Here is a 6,000-nt window from a genome sequence, read left to right as displayed (position 1 = left end):
TTTAAAGGTCAGCACCAACACTTTGAATTGTGCTCAGAAACGTCCTGGGAGCCAATGTAGCTCTTTCAGGTGTTATGTGGTCTCGGCAGCCACTCCCAGTCCCCAGTCTGGCTGCCGCATTCTGGATTAATTGCAGTTTCCAGATCACCTTCAAAGGTAGCCCCACGGAGAGCGCATGGCAGTAGTCCAAGCGGGAGATAACCAGAGCATGCACCACTCTGGCCAGAAAGTCTGTGGGCAGGCAGGGTCTCATCCTGCATACCAAATGGAGCTGGTAGACGCCCAAGGACTAAACATTGTCGCTCATCGTGCACAAACCCTCTTGGAATAATAATAATAATAATAATAATAATAATAATAATAATAATAATAATAATAATAATAATAATAATTTGTTATTTATATCCCGCCCACCTGGCTGGGTTTCCCCAGCCACTCTGAACGGATCCCAACAGAATATTAAAAAAGCGATAAAACATCAAACGTCGAAAACTTCCCAAAACAGGGCTGCCTTCAGATGTCTTCTAAAAGTCAGATAGTTGCTTATTTCCTTGACATCTGATGGGTGGGTGCCACCACCGAGAAGGCCTGAGATACCATGTGCTCCCCTCGCCTGGTTTAGTCGGCCACTGGAAGCCGTTTCCCAGGATTGTGGCTGCTTCCGGGAGCCCCCCCCCACCAGAGGTACGTGCCCCCCCCACCAGAGGTACTGCCCCTCCCCTTACACCCGAGGCAGGGCTGGGAAGACCCCCTACCCAAATCTGTCAGTCAAATGGTCAAATGGTCGGCCACGCTGATTAACAGCACAAGATTCCTATTTGCTTCTTGCTCAGAACCATGAGGACTAGCGTCTTGGGTTCTATTTGTGGGGAGGAGACCCCGTCTCATTTGAAGAGCAACTGACTTGCCTTCAGGAGGGCCCAGGGGTGACCCCCCTCCCACCGTATCATCTCCAGAAAGGGGGCAGAGCAGCCAGATGGGACCGTGGGTCTGACTCAAAGTGGGGCAGCGCCCCATTTTGTCTATAGGGAGCCCCTGTCTTCATAGGCAGGGCGAGCCCCTAACTCCCCGAGGGTCTGAGACCCATCATCTCCCCTCACCTACAAATATAACCCAGCGACTGTTTGTTGCAAGCTGGTCGGCCGTAGGCTCACCCATCTCGGACCCTGAGTCCCAAGCACAAGACTTAGGGGTGACCCCCTGGCGATGTCGCCTGGGCCATGCCCCATGCCAAAGACACACAGAGACGCAGAACCCACTCTTCCCCTCGTGCCCAGCCCAGTTCTTTCTCTTCCTCGCCACTCCCTCCCTTCGCTAATCTCTGGAGACGGAGGTTAATTGGGACAGGGAAGGTAGGAGAAGAGAGACAGAGTCTAGGCAATAATCTGCACCCAGTCTGCCGGGCTGAATCCTGCAAGCTGCATCCACAATCTTTTTGTTGTTTAGTCCTGTCCGACTCTTCGTGACCCCCTGGACCAGAGCACGCCAGGCCCTCCTGTCTTCCCCTGCCTCCCGCAGTTTGGTCAAACTCATGTTGTTTGAGGACACTGTCCCACCATCTCGCCCTCTGCCGTCCCCTTCTCCTTGTGCCCTCCATCTTTCCCAACATCAGGGTCTTTTCCAGGGAGTCTTCTCTTCTCCTGAGGTGGCCAAAGTCTTGGAGCCTCAGCTTCAGGATCTGTCCTTCCAGTGAGCACTCAGGGCTGATTTCCTTCAGAATGGAGAGGTTGGATCTTCTTGCAGTCCATGGGACTCTCAAGAGTCTCCTCCAGCACCAGAATTCAAAAGCATCCATCCTTTGGCGATCAGCCTTCTTTATGGTCCAGCTCTCACCTCCATACATCACTACTGGGAAAACCAGAGCTTGAACTATACGGACCTTTGTTGGCAAGGTGATGCCTCTGCTTTTTGTCTTATAAATCTATTTGAAAATTAAAGACACATTCTCCCAACCTGGAGATTTAAGCCTACTCCCTGCCATCACCTGGAGACCAGGTTAGCGCAGGTAGGTTCGCAAACCCCTCTCTTCCCCCTTTTTCTAAATCGGCGTCCCCACAGATCATTGGCCACAGTCGGTTTTTACAAAGAACGGAGCCCCCTTTTGTCTCTTTCTGGCCCACCCTGCCATCACCCAACTCGGTCTTCCTTTCATCCCTTTGTCTCCCTGTCTCTCTCAGAGCGGACTCCGTTCCGCTGCCGCCTTTCTTTCTCTTGCCACTTCTGGGGGCTCCTCGCTGCCTTTGTGGCCTCCCCACTGCCCCCCTTTTTTTCTCCATCTTCCCCACAACTCTTTCTTCCCCACAAGCGCACCTGGGGTCTCTTGGAACACCCCCTCCCCCCCCCAAATCTCTCCAAGGTTATTCTTACGGAAAAGGAGAATCACGGAGAACATCAAACGGAGGAAACAGAGACAATGAAGACCCCTTACTCACAAACGCCAGCCGGGTCCCCCGTGGGACCCCAACCTCTGACCTCAGGCTGTCAATTCCTGCGAATTCCTCCACTCCTCGGTTCCACAGCCCCCTCGGTGGTCTTCTTGGAGGTCTCTGTGGGCTTGGGGTCCCCACAGGCATGCAACGTCCCCATTTTTTCTTAAGGAAAGAAATTGTTTTAGACGGAGGGCATTATCCGTGGTTTAAAGGCAAGGGGGGATACAGGAGAGGTGTTTGTCTCCTTCGTGGGGTCCTCGCCTGCCAATGACAAGTCACGTGGTGGGTGTATCGAACCAAATAGCTGTGAGAAGAACCCCCCCTTTCTCCAATTGCCACCCCGCAATCTCAGCACTTTCCATCGCTTTCAGAGCGTGTCAATAACACAGGCTTTTCGGCTCCTGGATTGATAACGATCTATTAAAATTACAATGATGTAACTCGTATACAGAGTTAGATCACACAGCATCCGTCCAGGCCTTTAGATCTGGAGTTTGCTTCCTAGCCTTACTGGGAAACAGTGGCATAGCAGGGAGCTGGGGACCCGGGCACAAAATTCGGAGGGGAGGAACCAGGCATCCCAGGCTACACTGCTGTCTATTTTCAGAGGAAAGTCCTGGATTTACAGAAGCTGTCCCAGTTTCTGATTTGATCCCGCAACGTCCTGTATTTCCTTAAAGGTAAAGGGACCCCTAACCGTTAGGTCCAGTCGTGGACGACTCTGGGGTTGCAGTGCTCATCTCGCTTTACTGGCCGAGGGAGCCGGCGCACAGCTTCCGGGTCATGTGGCCAGCAGGACTAAGCCGCTTCTGGCGAACCAGAGCAGCGCACGGAAACGCCGTTTACCTTCCCACCGGAGCAGTACCTATTTATCTACTTGCACTTTGACGTGCTTTGGAACTGCTAGGTTGGCAGGAGCAGGGACCGAGCAACGGGAGCTCACCCCATCATTGCGGGGATTTGAACCGCCGACCTTCTGATCAGCAAGTCCTAGGCTCTGTGGTTTAACCCACAAGCGCCACCCACATCCCTTAGGACGTCCCTCTTTTCATTGGGGAAATGTTGGAGGGGATGGAGTTACACAACCCCAGAGCCAAGGAGAAAAGTAACTATACAACCTTTAGAAGACATACAGTTAATCGGGATATGCAGAAGATATTAAAAATGAATTTAAGAAACCGCGGAAAGAGGGGGAAGGAAGTCAAGCTATGAAACGTCAGGATGAGTGCGAAATCAGTGAAATGCATTAATCCGAAAAAGCATTGTTAAAAATAAATAAATCAGAAACCGGGGCGGCGTCTATAAATCTGGGACTGTCCTTGGAAAATAGGTCCGAATTGTTCGCCTTCCTCAGAGCAGGCCCGTCGGGAATGAATGCCTGAGGCTCCTTCGTTTCAATGGATCTACTCTGAGGAGTACTCAGCTAGGAGATGGCACTCGCTGTCAACAGAGTCCAGATTGTGGGCCTTTTCCCCCAGGGCAGCGACGACGATTTATCTGTGCAAGGATTTCCGAGGGAGAAGGGAGTTGAAGCAAAGGCTGTGGCGGCTGCTCTCCGCAAACCAGCGGCTGCAGCGGCGGTCCGCGGCTGCCCACCTCGCGTCTCTAAGCCCACAGATCCATGTGTCTCTGCCCAGGGCCTAGCCGGCACATGGCAGCGCTGTCACACGCGTGTGTGGGCATCAGAAGCTGATTCTCCCGAGCTGAGCTACACACACGTTTTAGCACGTGCTCCTAGAGGGAAATCTCAGGACCACCTCATGCCTGGTCCATCGAGCCCCATGCTGTCTGCACTGGCTGGCAGAAGCTTGCCAGAGTTTTGCGCAGGGGGGGCGTCCCCAACCCTACTTGGAGACGCCAGGGTTTGAACCTGCCACCTTCCGCACGGATGGAGGCCTTGGCCCCCAGCGACGGCCCTTCCCGCAGAAGTTAAGTCGCTAGTCCTCAAGGAGAACTGTTGTCAAGAACAAAACAAATTCCTTCCAGTAGCACCTTAAAGACCAACTAAGTCAGTTCTTGGTATGAGCTTTCGTGTGCATGCACACTTCTTCAGATACACTGAAACAGAAGTTTCCAGACCCTTCTATATAGTGAGAAGGTGGGGAGGGGTATTACTCAGAAGGGTGGTGGGAATGGGTGATTGGCAGATGGCTGTGACGAGCCTGTTGACGACTCTTAACGACTGCAATAGGTCTTACAGGAAAAAGCAAGGGGTGAAAAGGTGAAAAATGGCTTTGTCATGTATAATGAGATAAGAATCCAAGGTCTTTGTTCAGACCAGGTTTCTCCATGGTTTTGAGTTTGGTGATAAGTTGTAATTCAGCAGCTTCTGAAGAAGTTAAGTCGCTAGTCCTCAAGAAGAACCGTCACATGACTGATAGCAAGTGAAATAGGAAAACGACTGTGTGGAATAGACTGTGTGGAAACAAGAATATTAACTAAAGGATTTGCTTTTTAGAAGACATGGAAAGAAAATGAAAGGCTCTCTAAGATGACGCACTTAACTTATGAGACAGACTAAGTTGCAACCTCAGCTTAGACCTCAAGGACCGCCTGTTTCCATATGAACCAACCGGACCCTGAGATCATCTTCTAAGGCCCTCCTTCATGTGCCTCCTCCTCGAGAGATCCGGAGGGTGGCAACACGAGAACGGGGCCTTCTCTGCAGTGGCTCCCCGTCTGTGGAATGCTCTCCCCAGGGAAGTTCGCCTGGGGCCTTCATTATACAGGCAAAAACGTTCCTTTTTAACCAGGCCTTTGGTTGCTCCGATTTACATCCTATTCCCTTTTAAAATGTGTTTTTTTTTGGGGGGGGGAGTCTACTGGGTTGTTGTTTTTATTTTTACTATGCATTCTGTAGTTTGATATCTTGATTTTATTCTGTGAACTGCTCTGAGACCCCCAGGTATAGAATAATAATAATAATAATAATAATAATAATAATAATAATAATAATGTTTAGTCGTTTAGTCATGTCCGACTCTTCGTGACCCCCTGGACCAGAGCACGCCAGGCACTCCTGTCTTCCACTGCCTCCCGCAGTTTGGTCAAACTCATGCTGGCAGCTTCGAGAACACTGTCCCACCATCTCGTCCTCTGCCGTCCCCTTCTCCTTGTGCCCTCCATCTTCCCCAACATCAGGGTCTTTATGGTCCAGCCTTCTTTATGGTCCAGCTCTCACTTCCATACATCACTACTGGGAAAACCATTGCTTTAACTATATGGACCTTTGTTGGCAAAGTGATGTCTCTGCTTTTTAAGATACTGTCTGGGTTTGTCATTGCTCTTCTCCCAAGGAGCAGGCATCTCTTAATCTTGTGACTGCTGTCACCATCTGCGGTGATCCTGGAGCCCAAGAAAGTAAAATCTCTCACTGCCTCCATTTCTTCCCCTTCTATTTGCCGGGAGGTGATGGGCCCAGTGCTATTATTATTATTATTATTATTATTATTATTATGATGTGCCTCTGCCCCAGATTTCCAGGTGTATCTCACTGAGCCCAAGTGCTGCGATTCCACCTTCTCAAATGAAGCCTTTCTGTTTAAGACCAGGCCCTTCTCCACACTGGGAC

General features: G+C 50.8%; 2 protein-coding genes across 3 annotated transcripts in view; one reads left to right on the top strand and one right to left on the bottom strand.

The window, feature by feature from the left end:
- The window catches only part of GAMT (guanidinoacetate N-methyltransferase), a 234,799-nt gene that overhangs the window by 123,691 nt on the left and 105,108 nt on the right, over nucleotides 1-6,000 (top strand). The window lies entirely within an intron of this gene.
- The window catches only part of APC2 (APC regulator of WNT signaling pathway 2), a 61,709-nt gene that overhangs the window by 42,314 nt on the left and 13,395 nt on the right, over nucleotides 1-6,000 (bottom strand). The gene's annotated exons all lie outside the window — the stretch shown is intronic.

Source organism: Podarcis erhardii (genome assembly GCF_964252035.2).
Source record: "Podarcis erhardii genome assembly, chromosome: 18".
NCBI classification, from domain to species: domain Eukaryota; kingdom Metazoa; phylum Chordata; class Lepidosauria; order Squamata; family Lacertidae; genus Podarcis; species Podarcis erhardii.
Note: the sequence above shows the minus strand (reverse complement) of the source record. Positions and strands in the feature narration are given on the sequence as shown.